This window comes from Parus major, chromosome 4 (assembly GCF_001522545.3).
Source record: "Parus major isolate Abel chromosome 4, Parus_major1.1, whole genome shotgun sequence".
Lineage (NCBI taxonomy): Eukaryota > Metazoa > Chordata > Aves > Passeriformes > Paridae > Parus > Parus major.
Genome location: NC_031771.1, coordinates 50,681,179 through 50,706,557, shown reverse-complemented (window position 1 = coordinate 50,706,557; position 25,379 = coordinate 50,681,179). Strand labels below are relative to the sequence as shown.

The window sequence follows — 25,379 nt, the reverse complement described above, 5'->3', positions numbered from 1 at the left end:
AGCTGAGAAAAAAGGTTGCTCTTGAAGTACTGCAGGCAAGACTGAGGAACAGTAGTAAATGAATATACAACATGATAAGGAATGCTAAGCTGTATTTACATTTTCCACTCTAAAAAATGGAGGAAGAAAAAGAAGGGTGGTGGCTGGAGAAAGCAATTCAGTGTTTATAAAATTCATCCATGTGATCAAAACATGTAGCTAGTATTTCAGCTGCTGCTATAATAATTAATGACTTTAAGTGGGGTTACATTATTATATAGCTCATTTCTAAATTACCCAGTTTATTCAAACAAATCTTTCAAAAATCTATCAATTAGATTAGCTCAATGCATCAATCAGCAGCATTCAAAATTGTGCTGACTTCAGTTTTTATGGTGTCTTCTTTACAGTACTGTTGCCCTTATAAAAATTGTGTCTGTGGTCCTTTCAGATTTCCAAAGTTGGCTGCCTCAAAATTCTTTTAGCAGTGGACATTTTGGGTAGTGAGGGATAACTATTTCCAAAACCACATTTAATTTATTTATTACCTCATCTCAGAACTTATTTTACCCTAGGGCACAACCAAACATATGTAACTAATTATCCTGAGAATGTCCACAGCTCCAGTAAGTATGATTTTATTTTTTTTTAATCCTGCTATTTTTCATTCTTCCTGGTGACCATAAAGTCCTACTGAGACATTTCTGCTGAATAAATTCAGCTTTAAGTTCATGTGCAAATTTGTTTGTATTTCAGAATAGTCTGTTACATTTTTGCTGTTCGAGTACTCATCTAAATTTTGGCGCACAAACTTTTAAGTCTGTCAAACACTTCGGGGATATCAAAAAAGAAAGGCACAAAATGAAGGCATCAGGGCCCAGATTTATTCAGTTAGATTCAACTAACATCTCCATGGCTGGCGATTCCTCTTGCTACATACAGTTGAAGATGCAGGGGTAGCCAGAAGGAAACATCAAGCAAGATAAATAAATTTTAATTTAGCCAATACAAATCAGGTGTATCTGATTTTGATTTAAAAAAATAACCCAAACCATAAAGATTCTGAATTCTTTAGCATACAAAGCTGTCTTATGAGCCTGAAGTTTGTTTAAATGTAGATTTTTTTTCACTATCTTTCTTCCAAAAGAGGGAAAGAATAAATACAAAAATAATTCTTGAACTGCAGTGGAGTCATAGCAGGAAGACATTCAGGCCATTCTGATTAGGACTATGATACAAAGTGTTTAAAAAATAAAAAAAACAAACCCAAAACTCTATAGTAGGTTTTGGAAAAACTTTCAGGCAGATGGCTGCTTAATCTCTCTCAGGTATTCAGATTTTCTCCATTGCCACAGAACAGACTCTTCCAACCTGCTCATGGCATTCAGGAGAGTTGCACATTAACACTGTGCTGACCCCAGTTCAATGCAGTGTAAAAAAACAAACCTGTTCAGTCTAAATATTAGAAGCAGGTTAATTCTCACAGAGAGGAATTCCACCTATGCTAATTCATCTTACCAGGAAGCCTGGTAAATTAGCCTGAAGTAGCCGTCTCACACTGCCGAAATTTGAATGTGCATAATAATATAGAGGAGGTACTTCTGGGTATCATTTTCTTTGCTGAAGATATGGGAGCTCAACACATTTAATATTCAGGCTCTTGACTAAAGGTAAAATTCCTGTCTCAGTGAAGGCAACAGCTGACTTCTCCTAAGTTCATTGAGGCAAGATTAGCCTGATTGGGCTAATAAAGGACAGGTACTTCTTCAACACAGGAGCTGTTTGACTGCAGCACTTGGCGTGCCTGACAACAGGATGTGACTCTGCAGCGAGCCACGTGGAGTTTCCTGGTAGCCTCGCCATGTGGGAGCGAGCTCTCATTGGAACTGTTTGGTTTTAATCCTAAAAGCAAGGGGATTTAATATCTGCTTCTCTACATTTATAAACTCTGTCACAGTTTGGTTTTTAAATTACTTTTATAAGAAATAATGTAGATGCCTGCTTTTTTTAATTAATCAAATCACAACAGTATGCCTGGTTCCATGGAAGACTTACAAGTCAGTGTGCTCCCTGAAATATTAATCTTCCAGGGAAATATAGCGAAAGCAGGTTTAATGGAAGACGTAAAAAATTAAGAACTGCCACATTTCGTAAATTATTTTGATGCTGAGCTTTTATTTATTGTGTTTGCTGGACTTTTGAGGGACAATTTTCTTTGGAATGCAAACTACATTTGAGAGATTTTATAAAGAACCATGTCCTGAGTGGTCTTATTCTGCCCTTGCATGTGTCATGCATTTTTCTTGTTGCCCCTTGAAGCTAATGAGCCTATCCACAAGAGTAAACATAAGATGATAAAAATTTCCCCATTCAGACCCTAATTCACGTCTCAAGATGTGTGACCAAATGTCGGACATTCCACTCAGAAGTCCAGATGAGCTCATCTCAGATAACTCACTGTGTTTCCATCTGGTTCAAATTTGAAGAAAACTATTTAGTTGGAAGAAGAAAAATACATTTTGTATCATTTTAATGCTGAACAGATTTAGTGACATACTTGCTTATTTAATCTACGGCTTTGGAGAGTCTAATGAACTGAGTAAGATACATATCTTGGCTCCAGCTCTGTTCTAGGATACACCAGAGAAGCCCCAATTGACTTAAATGGAATAGCATCTTTGTTAACGAGTGCAAAATATATTCCAGTGAAAAAATAGTCTACAAGCATGGCATGAATATAAGTATTTCAAACTATTGCAAATTACTTAACAGTTCATCTACATTTATATCTTTATTTATGTCTTGTGTGGTTTTTTTTTAGAGGAACAATATTGTTTAGTATAAACAGTAATAAAATACTCAATTTTTTTTTAATCTCAGGAATTTAAGCACGTAAATCCCATTCCAAATAGCTGAAAAAATAATAGGTATGTGGATTGTACAAATTCTGATGGGAAAGTGAAATCCAGTGTTGTGCTGTGCTGTACATCCCACTCTGTGGTGTGTGTGCCAGAGGTTACCTTTGATATAGTACAGTCCAGCCTGGGGGGTGCCAAGCATCTATTAAAGAGTTCAGGGCCATCTGCTCCATTTCAGGAACATGTGTGTTCTCAGGATGATCCAAATGTGCTTCCTTTTTTTTTTTTGTAGTGAAAACACAGAGAGGTAACTGGCATAAGAAACAGATCTTTCCATAACCCAAATTTTATGGGGAAATATGTGGCTCCTGGTGATCTTACCTGGAGAAACTACCAGGTAGCAGCAAATGCTGTAAGTCCACTTAAAATGGCATCACAATTGCAATAAAAAGTATTGTTCTATCCATCTCCAGCTGCTTATTCATTCCTGGTTCTGATCTATCCATTTTTCCTATCATGCATGATGAAAAAGATCAAGGGAGAAGAACAGCTAAAGCTATCCTGTCCCTTTTGTGGGAAGAGGTCATATAGAAAAGAGAAGGTGGGAAAGAAAAGGATACAGTGCATCAAGTGTGAGATCCATGTTTTCAGAGGCAGTTCCATTTTATGCTGATTAAAACATGTCACAGTATACTTGAGGGTACATTTTCTGCTCTCAGAGGTGGATAGGCCTGTTCAACAACAAGATCTCATTTTACTATCTTTGTCCCAAGCATCACCTATGGCTCCATTGTTCACATTTTTTTTCCATGCTAAATTATGCATATGAAACCCAAGTATTCTGCAAGTATTACTGCAGAAAAATAAATAAAAAAGGATTCAGAAAAAAAGTGAGTCTAAGTTTTGTTTATGAGTTGGGCTTGTTGTAGAGTTCAGTTTTCTTAAGTGTTATGCTGACAATTTATTTTTCTACATTTGTGTAGTCATCGAAGTTGTGGCATAAAGGACTTGATTCTTATGCATCAAGAGTGGAGTGCTGTTTTCAGTGCAACTGATGAGAGAAAAGTTTAGAGGGCTCCTTCTTTTCTCAGAAGATTATACAGTAATGAATGGTAGAGAGAATGCTTTCTGGCCACTCAACTATAAAACATTAAGAGTCTTTTGACAGTTCTTTTTTTGTCCAAAAATGTCATTTTGTTGCAGCAGTCAAACATTGAAATGTCAGTTCACCAAAATTTGGCAAAATAGTTTCTCCAGATGATATATGGAGGGAAGGAGAGACAAGCTAAGAGAAAGGCCTTGGCTTTCTCCCAGCTATGGAAAACCAAGTTTCCAACCCCAGTCTGGTTAGTGAGAGCTCTCCAGAGAAGTCTCGTCCTTTCCTGGGGAGTGCAGCCACTGGGAACCTTCTCTGGGGGCTTTGTCACAGAGTAGGGCTTTGTTTTCAGTGGAAAGGTCGCGGATTGCATTCACATGAATACAGAAACAAATTTTGAAACTAGAAGCAGTTTAATGAAATGGAATTCCAATTTTCCAGTCAGCCTTCCTTGCTTCGTTTTGTCATCAGCAGAACTCGATGAAAAAGTAAGTAAAATGAAGTGTTCGCTAAAAGGAAACAGACTCAAGGGAACATATTTGAAACAGGTATAAATGCCAAATTTCCATTGCCATAAAATGCCACTTAGTGGCTGAGAAGTTCTGTCCTCTTCATCATGGACAGTCTGAGAGTGAGAAATTTTCTTATGAAGATGCCAGAGCATTTAACTGCCTTTTAAAATATCATATTGAGGCAGAAGCATGCATTCTGCTAAGTGCAATGGTTGCAGCAATAACAGGCAGTCCATTAAGAAGGCAGAAGCAGAGGAGGGACATTTGCTCTGAGTTCTTTTCAATGAAGCACTTGGGCATAGAGATTCACAGGTGTTAATATGATCTTCTCTTTTATGACGCGATAACAAACAGTACCACTAAGAATCACTTGGACATTTTTGGAGACCTGGGCAAAGAAGGAAACTGAGTTAACCCTCCTTCTTTTTTCTTTTCCATTTAGCTGCAGCAGATTCTTGTGAACATTCCTTTACTCTCTTGTTGTGAATTTTTATGGTGTTAACTGTCCCTTTGGTAAAACAGAAAAGAGATCATTTTGACTTTGAGTCAAAAAATGATCTCTTACTTAAAACTAACTCCTAGTTTCTTAAGGACAACACAAGACAAAAAAAATCCTGTGAAGAGGGGGAGAATAGGGCAGCAAAACAGCAACAGAGTGATTTTCTTACTCTGCTTCCTCCAAGCTCGCTGCTAGACAAAGAAAAAAAATGTAGCAGAAAGCTTTATCAGCCACTCTGAGATTTGGCAAATTTACACTAGTGTTGAGCTGCCAAAGGCAGCTCTTGGTTATCTTTCTGGTTGCAGGATTGCAGCAGTGCTGCAAAAGGAACAGTTTAGGACACACTAACTAAACAGATGGCAAGAATAGAGAAAGATTAACTGAATTAAAGAAGGAAAAAGAGATAGCAGGGAGAGCCTGGGAACAGTAACTTGAGCCTGACATGCTGGATATCATTCAGAAGTGAACAGAAACTAGTAGAAATGGGGTTATCTTTTGGATCCTTCCCACCAACTCTGTCTGCCCGCCTCATCTCTTAGCATTAAGAGAATTAAAGTTCAATAATGCCATAAAGAGCCCTCAAGTCCCCGCATATAGTAGGCATTTTGTGCTACAAAGGTACCTCTCACTCCTTTCAGCCTTCTTGGAATCAAATTATGGACACAAAAGTGCAATAATCAAAATAGGATTATTCTTTTGTTGTTTGCCAAATAAGCCGAATTTTCTGCTTATCAGTTTTGAAACATTTCTCCATTTTTAAAAAATGTAATCTCATCAGCATTTCACTCCACAAGCGTTTTTCTCTGAACTTTTACAGTCCTTTTGTCTATAATCTTTCCTGACTTTAAAAAGTCATTCATATAACAGGGAGAGGGAGACTTTTGTTTCTTGGACATTGATATATGCATGCAATATGCCTTGTCAGTTTTGGATTAGTGGTTTTGGTTCAATGACTTAGTCACTATTAGTTTCCCTGAAAAAGAAATAAACAATTATTTTACAATGAGTTTTTCATTGTCTTCTAAAACATCTACTATTGTCAGCTATCAGGATGGGCCACTGAATGCTGATATGCCAGCAACCCTACAGCTTCTGGGAGAGTGGTCTGTCCATTTTTAAAGGCTATTTCTCTCTCTAATATGCCTTGCAAAATATCTTAAGGCCATCTGATGGAAGTGATGTCACTGTGGAAGTGCCCCTGTGCTATGTGCCTATCTCCTTAAAGATTTGTGGTAACCAGAAATAACTTAAGGATATATTCAGACAGTAGTCTCAAGAGAATCAGTTTTAAGACACTACCTATGTCCTTGGCAGCATATCCAGTACTCACAAAAGTGAATATGTGGTACAACAGGGTTCATCCTGGGCGCTAGGAACTACCTGGAACCTTGGCTGAAATCTGTGCAGTTGTGTCCTCAGCCTCCATGTTGCTCTTCTCTCTGCAGGAAAGCAAGCATGGGCACACCAAGGCTTGCAGCAACCAGCTCTTTCTGCCATCACGTAAAAAAAGGAGTAAGAAATGAGAACGTTATGCAAAGAACACTACAGGGAACACTAAGCAAAAATTGTTCTTCAGTTGGAAAAATGTCATCAGCAGATTTCCTCTTTTTGCTTCTGTAAATTGCAGCATTAGGAGAAGGAGGGGAGGGAGAAGGAGGGAAGTGGGCTTGTGGCCAAAATTATATTGGCCATTTAAATGGTAGTCCAAATATATACTAGGACGTCTTCTGTTAAGAAACTATTTTTTTCAGAGTTGTCTCAAGTTTATCAAAGTTTAATGCTGGTGTTATTGCACTATTTGCCTCAATAACAAAATTCTGAAATTAAAATAGCCACCCTCTTGTGCATATTACCCCTTCACGGTGCAAAGGACAACCCTGACAGAAGAAAACATCTATTTGGTAGTATTAAGAAGAAAAAGAAAAAAAAATCTTGTGTGACTTGAATTTGGATTTGCAAGGTATCTAATGCTGAACTCTAAAGAGAATCTAAAAGTAAGAACCAGCTTTTAAAACAGAAAGCTTTGCCCCCAGGAGGGGTGCCTTGAAATAGTAGCTCTATTTTAAATCTTACGGAGGAAGAGAAAGGCTCTATGACTTTCTTACCTTATGCAATCAGAATAGTGCATGAAATGATTAAAGGGAAAGAGTGAGCTTGTTCTCTAAACCCTAAGGAACTAGACGTAGTTACTTAGGAACAGAAACTTGAGAACTGTTTTAATAAAAATTGGGAAGTCTTCAAGGACCTACTTCTGCTTTGTCTACACACAGCATAAAGAAGTAAATGGAAACAAGGCTAAGTTACAGTTCAACATTTACAGGTGACAAATGCAAGTCAGAAGAATAAAGAGCCCGTTTAGAGACAAGTCTGTTCTGTTTGAGGTGGAGCAGGAATGCATTCTTTTGGCTGGGCAGCAAATAATGTCACACTGTACCATCAGCTGCCTGTGCACAGATGTGTGAGGGCCTTCAGCACGGCATGTCAGTCACAGGGACTGAGTCTAGCATGTGCTGGGTTTATGGGAGGAAATCTGAAAACTACATTTCATTTCAACAGGCCTGATTAACGTAAGTCATATATACAGCCCTGTTACTGTAAGATACCTACCTATGCATCTAGCTAGCTAGATTATTTGCCACCTTTGTACTCTTCTTCTCTTGCAGTAGTAAAGGTGAAATGGAAGGAGAGCAAGGGAATATAATACAAACCAGAAAAAGACTTGAGAATCTGAAAGCTGTTGCAGAAGGGAGATTTTTTTGAAATGTTTTCTATGAAAATATCAACACTTTTCCCTGGCTCTAGTGAGTGCATGAAACAGAACTGCTGTGTTCTGGTGCTTCCTACTCCATTCAGCTTGCAGCCAAGGACAAGTATAGGTGGCTTTTTCTGCTTATGGATTTTTTGACAGGTTCTGTCTTCATCTTTTTATTTCCATTAGAAATCCACACAGAGCAAACCTTAAAATTTCCAAGCATCTCCTTAGTAACTGAAATTTAAAACACAAAAAACTCAACACTGAACTCATTACTTGCTCTCTGCCCTCCCAAACTCCCAGTGATACAGAGGATTCTAAGAAAAGGAAGTGGAATGTGCTAGTTATGGCCCAAGAGAAGAATCAGCTCCATAAAGACCTAAATCTAGGAAAGAAGCTGAACAAATGAAGGTCTAGCAGAGGAGCTGTCTCTCATCTGCTGTATCCATGCTGTTGTGAGCGCCACTTTTTCTCTCATTGCAACAAAGCTCTAATAACAGCACTATCTAACTTCCACTTTTTGTGTTTTCATTGGAGAAAAGAAAATGCCAAAAGGAAATTCTTTTTGCCTTTGGCCAAGTACTGTTATACAAAAAATCTTGTGTTAGAAGAGGGTTGCTAAAATCCCTTTGGAATCTCCCTTGTGTAGTGTTTCTGTATGAACACAGCACAGCATTATGTTAAATCACCACGGCTGAATGATCTCTGCAATCCATAGGAAGGACAGGAGGAAAATAGATTGATTGTATGGGTTGAATCACAATAGATAGGAAAGACTAATAGAGAATATATATTTCTTTAATTAGGAAATCTTTCTGTCTCAGGTACTCAAAAAGTCAAGTTAATTCATGTAAACATTTAACATCTGGGCACACTTAAAAATGTATCAGTACAGAATATTTTAAAGTTGCAGCTTCCTAGGGGAAATTCAATAATTTTTAAAGGCCAAAACACTAAAGCCAGTAGGATTTGCCTCTGTAGAATCAGAATCAAACAAAAGAGCCCCCAACTCTCCCCTTGACTATTGATGACAGGCACCAGAGCTCTGCAAAGGAAAATAAAAAAGAGCACTAATGAATTTTGTAGTGAACTTGCCAAGTTGCAATACTGTCTTCATTTAAGTCTCTTCTAAGAATTTTTCCAAAGTATTAACAGGAAATAAATAGCTTATGAAAACAGTAGTATAATTTCAGTGGAGCCATTGACATACCCAGGAGCCCAAGTCAAAGCTTTTTCATGTGAGTGAGAGTCTCCATATCCACTGGCAGAACAGCAGACATTTCATGGGTTTAGGGGTTAGTTTGGCAAACACATGTGGCTACAGTTACTTTCTCTGCCCCTGCTTCCTCTGAAAGTCTTCACTACTTTTTTGGATGATCCTTTCAGTTCCTTTGGGTACCTTTCCATTCAGAGATGACCAAGCCAGCACTAAACCTTTTCATACCAAGACAATTTCTAAAGCCAAATTTCAGATACTGAAAGAGTCCCTTAATGAGAAATCCTGGTTTCTGGAAGCAGGATAATCTCATTTGCAAGGCATAGGCTGCTTTCCAGCAGGGCTGACTAGCTAAGCAAGCATGGCTGTTCTATTCCCAGTGCCTGTTTTGCTGCTACATGATTGAACTGTGCTGATTTGTGTGTCCCTGCACTGGGCTGCTTAGTTACAAGCACTGACTCTCAGTTCTTCATGTGCAAAATGAAAGCAGTAATAGCTTCCTCCTGCCATACACATACGTAAAGGAGAAAACGTTAGAAGATGGAAGAGCATGTGGGTGTTTCTTGTAAAAGTTACTAGACCTGTCTAATATCTCAGATCTCTCTTTCTGACAACTTCGTGATTTTTGAACCTGATCAGTGCCAAATGGCCATGTGATTTCATAATTTTATCCCCAGTCCTGCTTTTATCCTGTTTCTCTCCTATTAGTCACATCCCTGCTTGGAAAGCACAACAGCTCTGAGGGATGATGAGAAATGGGAGAGACAGGTTATCACAGAGCTGGTGCTGGGGCTCTGTGAGTTACAGAACGCCTCAAATGCAGTGGAAAGCTGACTGGGTCAGAAGCTTTTTCTGCTGCTACCACAGCATGGAATGATGTGGAGTATGTTAAGACCTATCCTGAAACTCAGATGAACTTGACCATTTCATATGTCTCTACTTCTAGATTGTACTGGCAGTGCCACTCAAAGTAGTGACACTAGACAGGAGGATGTAATTGTTTGCTAAGTTGGGAGGTTGGATACACATAATGGCTGGTTCTGTATATGAACAAAGCAACATGCAGTCATGCAAATCAAAGGGAAAAAAGCTTTTGAAGGCTGTTGCAAGCACAGGCAAAACTCTTCTCTGTATCCCCTCTCCCCTTGCTTGGGTAAGATGTCTCACACATAATACATGTTCCACATGCTACTGACTCATTTTCCTTCTCTTAATAAGATCACTTTTAAAGCAAAATTTCAGTCTTTGAAAGCAAGTCCCTGCCCTTTTATATTTAGCTAAAGTAAACTACTTCTCTAAAATATGTCTGAACTTCTCTGCAGTGGGTTTGTGGAGTTATATGACAGACCTGACAGTCATAGCGAAAGAGGAATATGACCTGCTCCATACATGAACCAGGAAGTCTGCTCTTTAGGTAGCTAGTGAATTTCAGATGAAAGGGCTGAATAAGTTCCTTTTTCCACTTTGAGCTAAACAAACAAAGTTTAGCCCAAAAGCCAGAGGGGTAAAGAGGAATGGGGATAGAGTAGGAGACTGTCGGTTCTGTGGCTCAGGAGGTCAAAGCACTTGCAAAATCATTGCAAGTTGATGCTGTAAACCAGATCCAGCGAAAGTCTAGCAAGTGCTTATCATACTATTTAAACTGCTTTAATGGTTTTTACTCACTCTGCTTCTGACCCACTTTGCAATGGCTTTTTTAGCAATACATTTCCTAAAGAAGAGGCCTTTATATAAGAATTGTTAATTTAACAACCTGGTGCTATAAAAAGGCAGAACTATGTAATTTTACATTTTCCCTGCCCTTCACGCCTAATTTTGAGAAATCTCATATCAGAAGGTAAAAGGACTGTATTTACTCTCTGTCTCTAGCTTTATTCACTCTGTGAGTCATATGTCTACAATTTTGGGCCTCTAAAGAGAGCCTGACTGTCTCTGTGGATATATTTACATTGTACGAGAGGTACATGCTGTGAAGCACCTCAAGGTAGCTGTTTTCTAGCTCTTGACTTCAAGCATGAGGCTGAAGTGCATGTTGGCTCCCACCTGCCCATGAGTCTCTTCAAGGAGCTGGGTGGGGATGCAGTGAGCATCTGAATCTCTCTGAACTGTGACCAGGCATGTGTGTGTGCTGGTAAACGTGTCTTTAGCATGGTTGGGGAAACAATATCTCATATTTGTGGGCCTTTGATGAAGATCTTAAGTTTGAATGATAATCTCATTGATTATTTTGGCATTTTAACAGGAGGATGGAGCTAAGTGGTGGAATTCAATATGTAAAACACCAACTTGAGAAGCCAAGTAATTGAGTTGGCTGGGAGCTTCTGTAGCTGGCATTGCTTCAACAGCTTCTACTTGCTGTTCTTGGGCAGTTCTAGTTTTTACCTTTCAAGACTGATCTCAAAAAAAATTGGAGGGAACTCAAAGAGGATCCAAAGCAATGGCTGAAGACCTGGAGGATATACAAAGAGTGAAAGGAGCTCAACCTACTTACTAGGCATGTAATAAAGATAGGAGAGAGTCTGCAAGTTGTTCTCATAGAAGAAGAAAGTATTTGATGATAAAGGGCTTTCTGACCCAATAGACACAAGCACCAGACCTAGATGTGATCTGAGGCCTCCCCTAAAAATCCAACAGAAAATAAAGTTTTTCCCACCACTTTGGTCCAGCTGAGATTGTGGAGGGAACTGTTGCTTCTGCTGAGTGCAGTTACTGCCTCCAGCAAGATGGGCCCTGGCCAAAGCCCTGCTCTGGCCTCGGTGGCAGGGACACTATTGCATCAAATGCACAAATGCACTGTGCATTAGAGAAGGAGCCAGACAGATACTACACAGCTGACAAGTCACCTGAAAATTCCTGGGGGATTCTTAGGAAGTCTGGATTTATTTTAGTACCATGAACCTGGCCTGGTAAATAGTTTTTTTTAACATGCATTAGGACTGAGAAAAGTTAAAGAAGTAAGGTCTAAAAAGGGAAACATTTCATTTTTGCCCTCGGAGAAAGAACTTATTTTTTCTTCCCACTTTTGGGTGCTCTGATAGTTGAATTTGGCAACTTAGAGTCGGAGACTCAGAAATCCCATGGTACAGCTTGTTCCTACAGGTGTCTGCCAAATTCTGGAGCACTAAGGAGATTATTTCTGTTCTCATCATAATTTAGAAGCACCATTTCAGGCAAAAACGGTTAGAGAATTTCATCTCTCTGGCCAAACTTCGAATAAAATGCTAAAGAATCTTCTATCACTTTCCACTTCAAACAGATAACAGATCCTGCCATCAAAACTAGCACTGATCAAACTTCAGACAGAAGACTCTGAATGACTTCAGCAACAGCTGGACTTATAAAGGTCTGAAATGACTGAAATTTTCTTGTAAAATGAAAAAAATGAGCCACTTACTTGTAGAATATTTTCTCTCCTTTTCTTGATATTATTAGATTTGGCAGTGAATAAGATACATTTAACTGAATGTACTCTATAAAGGATTTCTGGAATAATGAAGGAATTTACAGGAAAATGCTATCACGAAATCCTTAAAGGAACTCAATAACAGCAGCTCTAATGATTCATAATTTTACTCTGCTTATCCTAATGTATGTCAACACAGAGTAGAGGTTTGTCTTTTTTGTATTACCTTAAGAAATAATTCATTTGTATGTTAAAAATTAAGGATATATCCGTGGTTTTGGGGAGGTGGGAATAAGAGATGATTCCCAGACAATACAGATACGTTCATTATAATTTTTAATATATATAAAATCAAGAACCAAAGGTAATGACACCAGAGAGAACCACAGACAATGTATTTAATCATTATTAGATGAAAATGAGAAATAAGGAAATTATTCAGAAAATCTAGAAATGTTAAGTAAGTGGTTTTGTTCTTTTCTAGGGGATGGGGAATGCAACACTGTATTCACATAATCTCTGGATGAAATACTACGCAGTATAGCAGTTCTCAAGGCATTTGTATTCAACACATAGAAATAGGAGCTTTTTACTGCTCATTTATCCCACCAGTCTTGGACTCCTCTCAGGACAGACTAAATCATTTTCCAAAAGTCCCTAAAGACAGAGGAGCTGAACTCCATCCTCTGGGTCAAAGAACATAAATTTCTGTTGTAAAGTGGCATTCCTCATGAGGGCACAGTAAAAACCCCACAAATGAAAAGGCTAGTCACAGCCACAGGATGCAGTCAGAGGAACAAAGGGACCTGAATGCAAAAAGGGACAAGTAATCTCAGGATGAATCAGGTGAGGAAAGTTTTGTCTTAAAATTGGGAAAATATTAGTACTATTTTTCAAGAGTATTGGTAAATTGATACTATCTGGAAAATTTGTTCAGCCATGTTTGAGAATTCATACTTGTGCATTAGTAAAGCAGGCACCTGGATGAAATGGAGAAAATTGCTCTGGTAGAGCAGACATGAAGGAGCTTGTCTTGTTTATCATAGAAAAAAAAAAAAGCCTGGGATGTGATATGATTGCTTTTTGGAAATACATCAGAGGGCTGAGCACCACGAGAGGAGAAAGATATGTGAACTAACAGCATCTACAGGAAATGGAAGATCAGTAGGTAGATGGATAGATGTATGAATAGATAGTCACTTTCAACGTGACTCTTTCCTGTAGCACTGGTATCAGAGGCTCAAAGAGTTGGAAGCTGAAACTAGAAAAACTGAATTCAAAACCAGACGGAAATTTCAGCTGTGATGATAATTGTAGCAATTTATCAGTTTACAGTGGATTCTGTCTCACTGGAAACTTTGAAATGAAAATGGCACATTTTCTCTAACAGATACATTTTTATTCATTCCTGGTGCTGCCCTTGAATCAGGACTAGTTGGTGTGCATCCTATGGCTCTTATTTTGCTGTGTGTCAACTAGGTAATTCTCAGAGTGCCCAAAGTCTTGTTGCTATAACTCTGTATTTTCACTTTAGAGCTCCTTTTAAATTGCAAGAATAATGTAGATCAGATTCATTGGAAATAAAAATGGGGTCCTATGCTTTAGAACTTCTGTGAAACAGAAATACATTTTTTTAATCTGTCTTTAATCTGCTTTCTTGAATGGTTTTATTTCATACATGCTGATAGCTCAGCAGAAGGCTGTTTTTAGCTCACAATAATAGATAGCCACTAGGTTAACTTCTGGAAGTAACTTTGGAAACTATTTTTCAGGCAGTGCTCCAAGAAAAAGAGGCACATGTTGAGGAACTGACATAACTTTTTAACACCACAACCAGCATATTTCTTCATGCAAACCCAGCCAAAACAAGTTGCCAAAATCAATATTGATCTAGTCCTTCATCCAATCAACAAATGCCATTGTTTATAAGATATAACTTTTCTTGGTTAAAGTTCAAAGCAAAATGCCAAGGATTTGCAAAACTATTAAAATGAGAAGATTTAGGTTTCCAGAAACTCTGGCTTGCTTTCAGTCTCAGTGGGTATTCTGAGCCATCAGAAACTATCCAAAGAACCTCTGCAGTTTTTATACAGAACCTAATGGTGAAATGACAGCAAAGAGAACGTGAGTGCATGCACATGTGCATATGTGTGTGATACATATACACAAAAAGGTACTTTACAAACTATGTACTAAAAAATGTTACTTTCAATTTTTCTGCATCACTGAAATTTAGTTTGAGACTAAGGAAAAATAATTATGCAGTATGATTTAAAGAAATTTGGAGGTTCTCCTGTTTGTTGGTAAAATATCTACTCTTCCAATCTATCAAAAATAAAAACTGTGCTGGGTTCAGAATTCCATGAATGTGGGGTTTATAATTATAAATACATTGAAACATTGCATAGGCATGGGATTTATTAATTAGCCTTTTCATTAAGATGTTTCTTTTACAGAATCTGTTATTCCTATTCCTGATTTTTCCATGGTAATAATATGTCCAGAAGTACACAAACCCAGAACAGGAAATGCAAATGTTCATCTCTTTTAAGAAAAGATTTTAACAATTTCAGTTAAGGGTTATATTCCAGAATCTAGGCTTCATTTTTTGAGACACCCTATAAGATCTTTAGATAATTGACAGGTAGGCCATAGGGCAAAAAGCCAAGTTTTGAACTAAACTTCAGTAACCATGGCAAATGAGGCCTTCATATTTCAAAGTTTTCATTAATAATCTGTGCTCTAATGTCATTGTTATTTAAATATTACTGCATACTGTTATCTAGCTTTGGCCAGCCATTAGGTAATGGTGAAGCCTCTTGCTTGGATATTGAATAGTAAAATTTGTTGATTTTCATAGTCTTTAAATTCTTGGAGACATGGTGTAGGCTGATTTTTAACAGGTTTATATGATGCTCTGAGGCTGCTACTTTGCTTTTTCCTTTAGGATTTTTGGTTTCCTAGCTTGTGGGTGAAGTGATTTGAACCAATGTTGGATTATAATTTCCAGTGTTAACTCCTAAAAACACCACATGTGCCTATTTGCTAAGAATTCCAGTGTTCATTGCACCAGGTGGAGCTAGTGCTGCCATCTCTCCATTTTGCCATTTCTGTGTCTGAAGACGGTCTCCAAAGCACTCTAGCAGTTCCTCTTTGTGCCTCCATGTACTTTATCTTGTGGCACAACAGAGAACAGTGGCTTGAATCCCCTTTTGTGCCATTTTCTTACTGTTTTCTTAAAACTCCTGGTTTTGTAAACAGGCATGATTCTGATCATGACAAAACTGATGTGAATTGTTTCACTTAGGGGTTTTTTGAAGTAACCTCCCTAAAAAAGATCATGGTGGATATAATCCAGTATCTGGTAATCAGGTTGTAAGATTAAAAACTCTGTTTACTAGAGAGTGGAAATTTGGTACAAAAATACAGAAAGGCTACTGTTTTATTTTAAGTATTCTGAGAGTCCTTCAGGTCTTCTTCTATGCAGAAAAAATATGAATTCATTCTATTTACTGATGAACACTCTGAGAAAGATAGGTCTTGTTCTTCCAGACATTGTGGCTTCTTGTGGTCATGGTTTTGGGTCTCATCACAATTCCAGCATAGACTCTGTGGTAGGATATACATTTCAGGCTGTACCACAATTTACAAAATACCTCAAACATTTCCTCAAAGAAACATCTTTGTCAACCTAGCTATTTTTGTATATCTCCAAAATGAGCATTCCACTCAGACCCTGGTAAGCAGAAAAATACCTACTTACCCCTAGTCTTTACCTGCAGGCCCATCATCTTTTCTTTATTAGTTGCAACTTGTTTTGGGTTTAGAGCAAGCAAAGGTAGGATCCTTTCCTCCATCCTGCCAGTAGAGCCAAACCTCTGTCCAACATCATACGAGCTTCCCACCAACCTCAGCCCAGAACTCGGTCTGATCCTACAAAGGAGTAGTGTGTAGTACCAGGAAGAGCCCCCAGGAGCACCTTGGACACAGCAGCACCACCAAGCTTTCAGAGGGAAGGGACAGAGTGGAGCACAAGTTTCCTCTCTGGACTGATCAGAAGGGGTGTTTCAGAGCAGGAGGGGTTCCTATAGCCAGATGGGCTGGTAGGGGTCAACCAGCCTTCTGCTGTGGCTGCCTGAGCTTCCTTGCAGACTGGCTGGTTTGCACTGTGGGGACCTCATCTGAAAGTTCTGCCTGCTTGAAGGAGATGAGCTGCTGCTGTCATTTTCCAGCCCCTACAGATGCAAGGTGCTATAAGGCACTTGGAGCTGTGGGGCCTGGGAAGCAGTGCTGGACTGGGTACATACCAGAGCATTGCTACACTCACAGGGGAGGAATTTCATGTTTATCTGCTAATAGCCTGTTATGAGTTTGGCCACCTGTTCTTAATTCACTTTTTTTAAGTGAACCCTATATAAATGTTTCACTGTGATGATTGTCACTGTGACTTACAAGACTGCATTGGGTTCATTTTTTTGGCATTTTAGGTTCAACTATGTCCATGCAACAAAACCAAAAAACCCTACTGTCCTCAGTCATTGATTTTTATGAAAATCTTTCCAGATATTGCTTTAAAGTAGCTGTTATTGTTCACACTTTTTCTTCTCTTAGATACTGAAGACCATTCTGGAGTGGAAATCCAATGATATATTTTGTTTTCAGGGAGATGCTTAAAAATATTTGAAATGAATTGCCAGTAAATATTCATACTATTCCCTGCAGAAAAACTTGTTCCCAGAAGTTGCCATAGGTGACATGGAAGTTCAGGAATGATAAATGTTTCTTTTTGCTGATGATTTCATATTTTCTTCTTGCCGCTGACATTTAGACAAAAGCTTTCTGCTGACATTAGAAAAAAATTATTTTCCTTTTCCAGACATTCCTGGCCAAAACATCACTTTTGTGCTTGCTTTTACATTCTTAAGTTCCCAGTTGTCCTAAACAAATTCCTTTTTATTGATCTAATGATTACTAGGTTCAAATTCTCCCTGATTATTCTTTCATTTTATGTCTTATATCTGTAGCTGTAATAGGAAAGCTGAATTGCTTCATCTTAATACTCTTAGTAATCTTCCTTTCTTTCTGCCTAGCTGCACAATTACTTTCACTTGACTTTAGGCAGGTGGCTGCATAAATTCATACGGGTTTTTTTCCAGCTGCTTGTGCAAGCCAAATGAGCAATACTTTCTTCATGCACAATTCTCAAAAGTACACCAACCCCATCCTTTCGGTGCCTTTGTTTACGTGTTGTTTTATAGCAATGTGGTTACAGATTTCTATAATGGTTATTGTATTACTGCAATATGGTTACACTGCTCTTACATTATCAGGCATCTCTCTTTCCCTCACCACATCTAGCATTGTCTATCCCCTTGAGTTCTGGGCTTAGTTTCTCTCTTAACATCATACGTAATTTCTTCAGTTCTGTACAAAGTCAATTCAGGCCAAACTCAAGGCTGCAGTGGCCACAAATGAATGTATTTTGACGTGGCCTTAACTTTCTAGAACAAACATTCAGTATACGCCTTATGAGTTCCAGATTTGCACAGATTTTTAAACACTGCTAATTCAAAATTTTTGAATTTACTTTTATAACACTCAGACAATTAAAAGCAGGCTGGACATCAATGAACAAATCTGAGACCGGTTATGACACTATTGTTGTTAAAACAGTTCTGGCTTTTTGTATTTTGAAGCGAGAAAATGGAAAGTTATTCTGAACAAAACCAATGCTTATGAATGCTAAACTTTTAAACTCAATTTCACTGCCTTTGGTTTTTCTACCATGGAAAAAACATTCCTAAAAAAAACATGGCAAAAAAGTCTTATTGAGTGTCATTATCTGGCTGCCAATCAATAAGTAAGCAAGAAGGGAACATTCTGCAATAACACAGGAAAAGGAAAACAAAACAGGCAGGCCAAATCCTTGCAGATCTGAAAAATTAAACCACTTTTACCTCAAAAGCCAAAACAGTTGGGGAGGGGCAACAAAAACTTTCAGCAGAAAAGCCTACTGCACCTTGGTAACTTGGAAAGATTTGTTCCATCAATTGGTGCCAAGGAAGAGAAGGAAGGACACAGTTTAGCAGGAAACACACAATTGTGCAAGATTTTTAATACTCTTCTTCTAAATCATGTAAATTGATATGAACTTATACACAGCTGTCCCCAGTGAGCAAATCTCTTATGGTGGTAATACAGACAAAGAAAAATATCTTGGTTTGTGTTAATACTTTTACTCCCCAAATAAAAACCACAGATCAGATACCTGCTAGTTGCTGTTTTCTGGAGTTCTGGATTCCTTTGATCTGCACCAGTAAAATAACAGTTTGACTGTGGAGTCAGACTTCCCATTCCCATGCTTGTACCTTTTGCACATATGCAGGAAAAATTGTTTGCAGCAATAGAACCTACACTGAACTTTCTGTCCTGCTACTCCAAACACTGTCTAATAGCCTTTATCCTACTAACAATACAGGGATGGACACACTTGCCAAGAAAATTAAAATATTAAAGAATTACACAGTCTCCTAATTTTCAGCCCCACTGTCTCACAGTGCCACATACCATTCTGCCATACCACACTGTTTTTTTTCTACCTTAACAATCAAAAGCAATAATACAATAATACTCTACCACATCTTGTTTAAAGCCTTGAAGCTTCAAATAGCTGCAAGGTTAAAGGCCCTGTTCCTGAGTGCTTGGCTGGAGGCAATATAGACAGCTGAAAGCACATGCAGTATGATGAAGGTACACCACAGAAGAGACTCTCTCCCTTTCTCCACTCAAAAATTCATTTTATTATAAGAACAAGAATTTCAAGCAGGAAACAGTCATCCAGAAAGTTCCTCATTTTGCTTTTCTGTTCATGCCACTCTTAGTACTCATGAGAACGAAGCAATGGAAATGAGAATTTGCTCAACTTCATGGAGGTATAATACTTCACACACTTTGTTTCATTTAAATGCATTTCATTTAACACCTTGCCTTAGGGGACAGAGAGGACTATATAAATAGCAGGAAGTTTCCTGGTAAAGCAGGAAGCTATTTTTAATTATTTTCAGAAGCTCTGCAGAGAGATATGGTAGCAGTGATGCTGTGCTCTATTTTTTCTACTCATATGACCCAGCACAATGGCTGCAGGGGCTTCCTTGTTTGGTAACCATAGCACCGCAGAATCATCTAAACCTATACACTGCTAACTGCAGAAGGTAGAGAAACCAGCACTGAAACCAAGGTGATGCTAGATGCTCAAGCAAATGTCAGCTTTGGAGCCTTCTACAACAGGATTGAGTCTTTAAATGGTGGTGTAATCCTTGCAGCTCCATGGACTGGGAGCCTGGAAACCCTCAAATTAGCAGCACAGCCCCCCCTAGGACACCTGGCAGGCAGGTGACTTTTGGCTTGATCTGGGGTTGCAAGCTGACTGCTATAAAGATGGAGGCCAAAATAAAGTTAAAAGTCAGAGCTTCCAAGGCTTCCTTGCTCTTGGCTGGAGTAGGATCCCAAATACCCCCTGGCCCCAGAGACAGCTTGCGCAGTGGGCTATTTTGGAACTGTGGGCTCTAGGATCTCAAAGACAGAAACCTCACAGCAATGCCTCTGCAGCCCACCAAAACCAGGAAAAGAGCATTTCAGGTCTGACAGATTTCACAGAATCAGAGAATGGTTTGACACAGAAGGGACCTTAAAGATCATCAAGTTCCAACCCCTCTGCCATTGGCATGGACACCTTCCCCTACAGCACGGCTGCTCCAAGCCTCATCCAATCTGGCCTTGAACACTTCCAGGGATGGGGCATCCACAACTTCTCCAGGCAACCTGGTCCAGTGCTCACTCACTCCTCTCGTGGTATCAAATTTCTTCCTGATATCAATTCTAAACCTACCTTTTTCAGTATAAAGGCATTACCTTTGACCTACCACTACATGCCCTTGCAGGGAGACCCCCTACAGATTTCTTGTAAGCCTTCTTCAGTTACTGGAAGGTGCTATGAAGTGTCTCCAGAGCCTTCACTTCTCCAGGCTGAACAGCCCCAACTCTCTCAGTCTGGCTTCCTAGGAGAGGTGCTCCAGACCTCTCCTCTGATCATCTTCATGGCCTCCTCTGGGCTTGTTCCAACTGGACCATGTCCTCGTGTTAGGGTCCCAGAGGTGGATGCAGTACTCCAGACTGGGTTTCACAAGAGCAGAGTAGAAAAAATTGTGGAAAAGTTTTCTAACTTCCTTTTTAAAAAAACTGACTAGCTGACCTCTAAATCAATTCTTCCATCCTGGCCATAGGAATGCATTATGTAAGAGGAAAATATAAATGCTTCAGACTGTATCATAATTTCATAGAATTAATAAATGTGTCTCTAAAATTCCAGAAAAGTAATTTGCTGTGATGCCATCAATCCTATGATTGATGCTACAAAACTGTTTTTTTAAAAAAAATGATTGAATACTACAAAATAAGATAAAAACTCTTCCTACTCATCTAAATTATCTTGCTATGGCCAAGATTGTCTTTGTAATCACACATTAACCACTATTTCTATATAATGTGTCAGCTGGAAGTGAACTAATAGAAGGACAACAGTATAAGAACTTGCCTGAACCAGAAACTTCAAAGGGTCATTTTGCCTTTGACTTTACTACAACTACATTTAATTATTTTTCCACGTCACTGTTCAAAGGACCCAAATAAAGCAGTCCATCGTGGGAACTGAATGCAAACTGAGAACTTGTACTCCTGAAACTAAACTGCAAAGTAAGTTGAAGCACAAAGTGTCTAGTTTTTTAAGAAGATACAGTTGTATCCATGCACTGAGACAATAAAATATGTGTATCAAAAACAGTGCAAAACATGACACTGAAACACAGTGATTCAATTTAAGACCCAGACTGGCAGAAAAAGAAAGCAGTCGTTAAAACTGCATTCTTGTGCATGTTGCTCGAAGGCCAAGACAGTACCTTTATCTCTGAAAGTACCCAGTGTAAGTTTCTCTGAAGGTATAATACTCTGCTGCTTCTGATTTCCTACCACTGTAAATTCTGTCCTCACCATGCTAGTGATCAGCCTGTGAAGATGGACTGAGGCTTCTAAAGTCTCTCCCCAGCTGGTAATGTAGAGATGGAAGCAGATGCAAAGACATTTTAGAATGTAGCATCCATCCATGTAGAGGCTCGTTTTTATTCCTTTGATGCTACATATGAACAACTATTCAAGCAACATTACCCTAACAAATAGAACAAATAATCGATAGGCAGGAGAAAAGCTGAAGTTCACATGCAACCATAGTTCTTTCCTCTTTCCACAAGATACTTTTTTTAAAACATGGAGCAAGCTCATAATTCACATGCATCATGAACCCCACACTTCCCCTTCCCCCATCTGCCTATAAAGCATGAAAGTGGTGGGAAAATACTATGACTGCTTCTTACTGATTACAGTACATTTTTGTGATAAAATGGTTTGGGAGACTATCAGGATGAACTCCAGCTGACTGCCTTCAGTCCAGCAATATTCCATGTAGTCAGGAACTAACCCTTGAAGCACTTCCTTCTTTCCCTAAGCTCTGCAGGGAGAAACACTGCCTAGTTATCTGTACATCTTGAGTGCTTCTCTGTGTTTCTTTAAAGCAAGACAAAGAGGCATTCAACAGGAATTTGCCTTTATTATATAGCTTCTACTTCTGGTTCTGCCATTACCACGTATCAGCTCTTTTTTGTTCCCCTGCTGATTCTTTTCATATTTTCCAGACCATTCAAGTGCCTGTGCCCAGCGCCACAATGAAGTTTAATAAGTCAGTATTACTTCTTAAGCAAGCAATTAGTTTCGATTCATCTCTTTTTAGATCTGTAAGGGAAATGGTCAGAAGAAACCAGTGGAAAGAAATCGTTGCTGCCGCTACCACGTGTTGGCTCTGAGCACAGTATATATGACATCTGCAGGAGTCACAAATATGAAATCAAGGTGATGAAGGCTTTTCTGTAAAAACAGTGTTGGTTTACTTTCACTCTTCTGCTGGAAAGAAGTCAGACTTCTTTCACAAGAGCTAAACTCAAAAATGTTCCAAGTTGGGCTGCCTTGGGGAACAAGAGTAACCTCAATCTGAATTAACTCATCCAACCCTTTACCCTACTCCCAAACCTGTAAAAAGTTCACAATGTTTGGGAGTCTGGCACCAATGACTGCTGCTATCTGAAGTAGCTCAGACCAGAATTAGGTATTTTTGACAGAGATTTGGACATGAAAGCCCATTTACTTCAAGGTTGTTTTCTTTTCCAGTTCTGTTGGTCTGGAGTACAAAAGTTTTGCACACCAATGCCCTACTACGGCCAGCCTTTGTCCCTCTCACAAGGGAAACAGAGCAGAAGATGATAATTTCCACCAATTCTGACTATAGAGCATCTTTTTTTTTTCCCTTTTCAGCTGTAGATTTCCTTTCATATCTCAGCTGATAAGTATTACTTTATTTTTCCTTGTATCATTGACACTTTCTTATGCCTTGAATTTTTGTATTGGAGTATGAGACCTAACAGCCAGAACCCCTGATGTGATCCTATGACATATGATTTCCAAGGGGAGGGCAGAGGGAAGGAGTGTATATTGTAATCTGTAGGCTACTTCAGCATCTGATAGGTGCTATTTGGTCCTCCCTTCTCTAGGGAAGAGAAAGTAAAACCTAGTAAAACTAGGGTGCTAACTTTAGTCCTCCTCAGTGTGTCTCATTTAGAGGTCAAAAGCAGATAGCTTTTGTCACTTTTCCACATGTGTACAGAAAATAATCCTTCTGCTTTGGTTTTACACCTGGAATCTGATGCTGGATGTCGTTTTATCACTGCCCTCCTTCCTCTGGAGCATTCATTACCATCTTTGTGCTTCTGAGGACTAAGATGTCAGAAGAAATGTTGATACCATTAACATTGCATCTTCTCACATGGACTTTGTACTACAGCTCCTTATCTCTGTGACTGCTTGCATTTGAACTTCCTTTTTTTTTCTCTCTGGATGATGCTAATATGAATAACTAATATTTATCTACTCTAATATTTATGCTGATATTAAAGTTTATATTTAATTTTTGTTCATGTTGTATGTCTTCAGGCAGAGACAATATTAAGACCATTATTGAAAAATGAGTCAGCATTTTCAAAAACTGCCATCTTCAGTCCCCAAATTCATAACCCTATGAGAACAATTTTGTATTATTAGTATAGGACTCCCAAGGCTTGGGCCTGGACTAGCTAGAAGTACAGTACTTGAGATGCTAATGTGAGTTTGTGACTTCTGTTTCACCTTAAAAAAGTTTCCAGTATCACATGAACATGTGAATGGGTGCAGAATAGTTGAGAGAAGACAGATTTAAACACACTTGCTTAGTTAGACATTAATTAAACTTGCTTAAGCATCTTTTCCCTCTACTATTTTGTTTCAGAGAAGCAGTGAGCTCTTCTGGCTTAGCAGGCTAAGGAACCATTCTCTCCCACAGGCAATTCCTAGACACAGGCAGCTGGAGTTCCAGTCCTCCAGTGCTCGTATTTTTTAGTCACATTATGGAGCTTGACCTGAAGATGAGAAATATGCCCAGGTTCCAGACTTTATCTTCTTTTGCCATCGATTTCTATTTGCATCACAAGTCCCTGACTTCACTATCATTAAAAGACCTTTGTCATACAGAACCATAATCACAGCTCCAATTTGTGGTACATATTTTGAACTTGCATAAAGAACATTCTCTTACCACACCTTCCACTTTCTCTCTGGAAACATCTCCTGATGTTGCCTGCTTTGGTTGTAAGGACAGGAGCCATTGCAGGTATTCCTCTGGACTGACTGTAGCAGAGTAAAAAGAACAGTGCAGCAACTTTCTAGGAAGGGTTCTTTTAAAAATGAAAACAAAGTCTATTGACTGGAAATGATCTAAATGTGATTATAGCCACTGCCAGGTCTCTTGGCAGTGTAAGCTGCCAGCTTTCCTTTCCTGCTTTTTTTTCCCCTCTGATAACATATGTAAACAATCAGTAGTACACATCAGAAGGTTTTTCTTAGGCTTGCGTAGGACCTGCACACACACAATACGGGATGGCGAAATCTCCATCAGACATAGAACTCACTCTGTCATAGGGCAAATTTGCATTTGCAGGACATAAAACAGCATGATGGTAATGGAACTATTTGCAATTCGGGGAAACAGATGCTGAGGACAGGGTCAGATGACTGGAAGCTTCTGCCCAAGGCACAGCGTGACATGAAAATTGCGTGGTCCTGGCTTCTCACACCCATCCCATGGTTCATTCCCATTTGCCCTCATAGGCTGACAGAGGCAAAGAGACCATTACTGCAAACGCCAAGGTTTTGGGGAGTTTAAAAAAGTCTTCATATTTTTCTCATCCTGCTACGTGGGGTCATTTGATAAAGTTGTCAGGGAGCCCTGAAGCTACCAAACGCTGTTGAACTTCATGATGCACATCAGGCATTGTTTCACATTGTACGCTCAGACACCAGGAGGGCAATCGGTATCTCTTCAGAGGGAGTTATTTTAAAATGAAAACCAAGACTGTGATACAGTCAAATGAATCTCAGGGTGGGGTGGGGGGGTGGGGGGTGGATCTAAAATATTTTTAAAAATTTATATGTATACTTCCAGGTAAGCCTTTCCCACTTTAAGTCTCCCATCAGTTCTACATGCATTTTTCACTTGGTTGAAGCCTTTTAAATGCCTTTTAGCTCACCAAACTACCTATTTGGAGCAGGGACAGAACATGACATAAAAAGGCAGAAGAGACCAGAAATTACTGGTGAAAAACAAAACAAACAAACAAAGTTAAAAATATGGGCAAAAATGCACCCGAAATCTTCTTCTGAAATGAAATCTCAGGAACAATGAAACTTGAGCTGGGTAACTAAACTTTTTGCCTTGTAAACTCAGACATGGGACACTCTGGGGTAGTTCTGAAACTTACCAGGTTTGATCACTGGAAGACTTCACAGCCACTGGAGAGTGTGACCAAAAATACGTTGTGTTGCCTTTTTTTGTTGTCTTCACCAATATAAACAACACAGAATTATGTCTGTCA

At 39.0% G+C, this 25,379-nt stretch overlaps 1 protein-coding gene across 1 annotated transcript in view; it reads left to right on the top strand.

Moving 5' to 3' along the window:
- Nucleotides 1–14,676, top strand: part of SMIM20 (small integral membrane protein 20) — a 69,863-nt gene extending 55,187 nt beyond the window's left edge. The window contains exons 5-6 of the transcript XR_001520905.3: nt 12,169–12,255; nt 12,800–14,676. The gene's annotated coding sequence lies outside the window, so the exon portion shown is untranslated. The remainder of the gene's footprint in view (nt 1–12,168; nt 12,256–12,799) is intronic.
- The last annotated feature ends 10,703 nt before the right edge of the window (nt 14,677–25,379 follow it).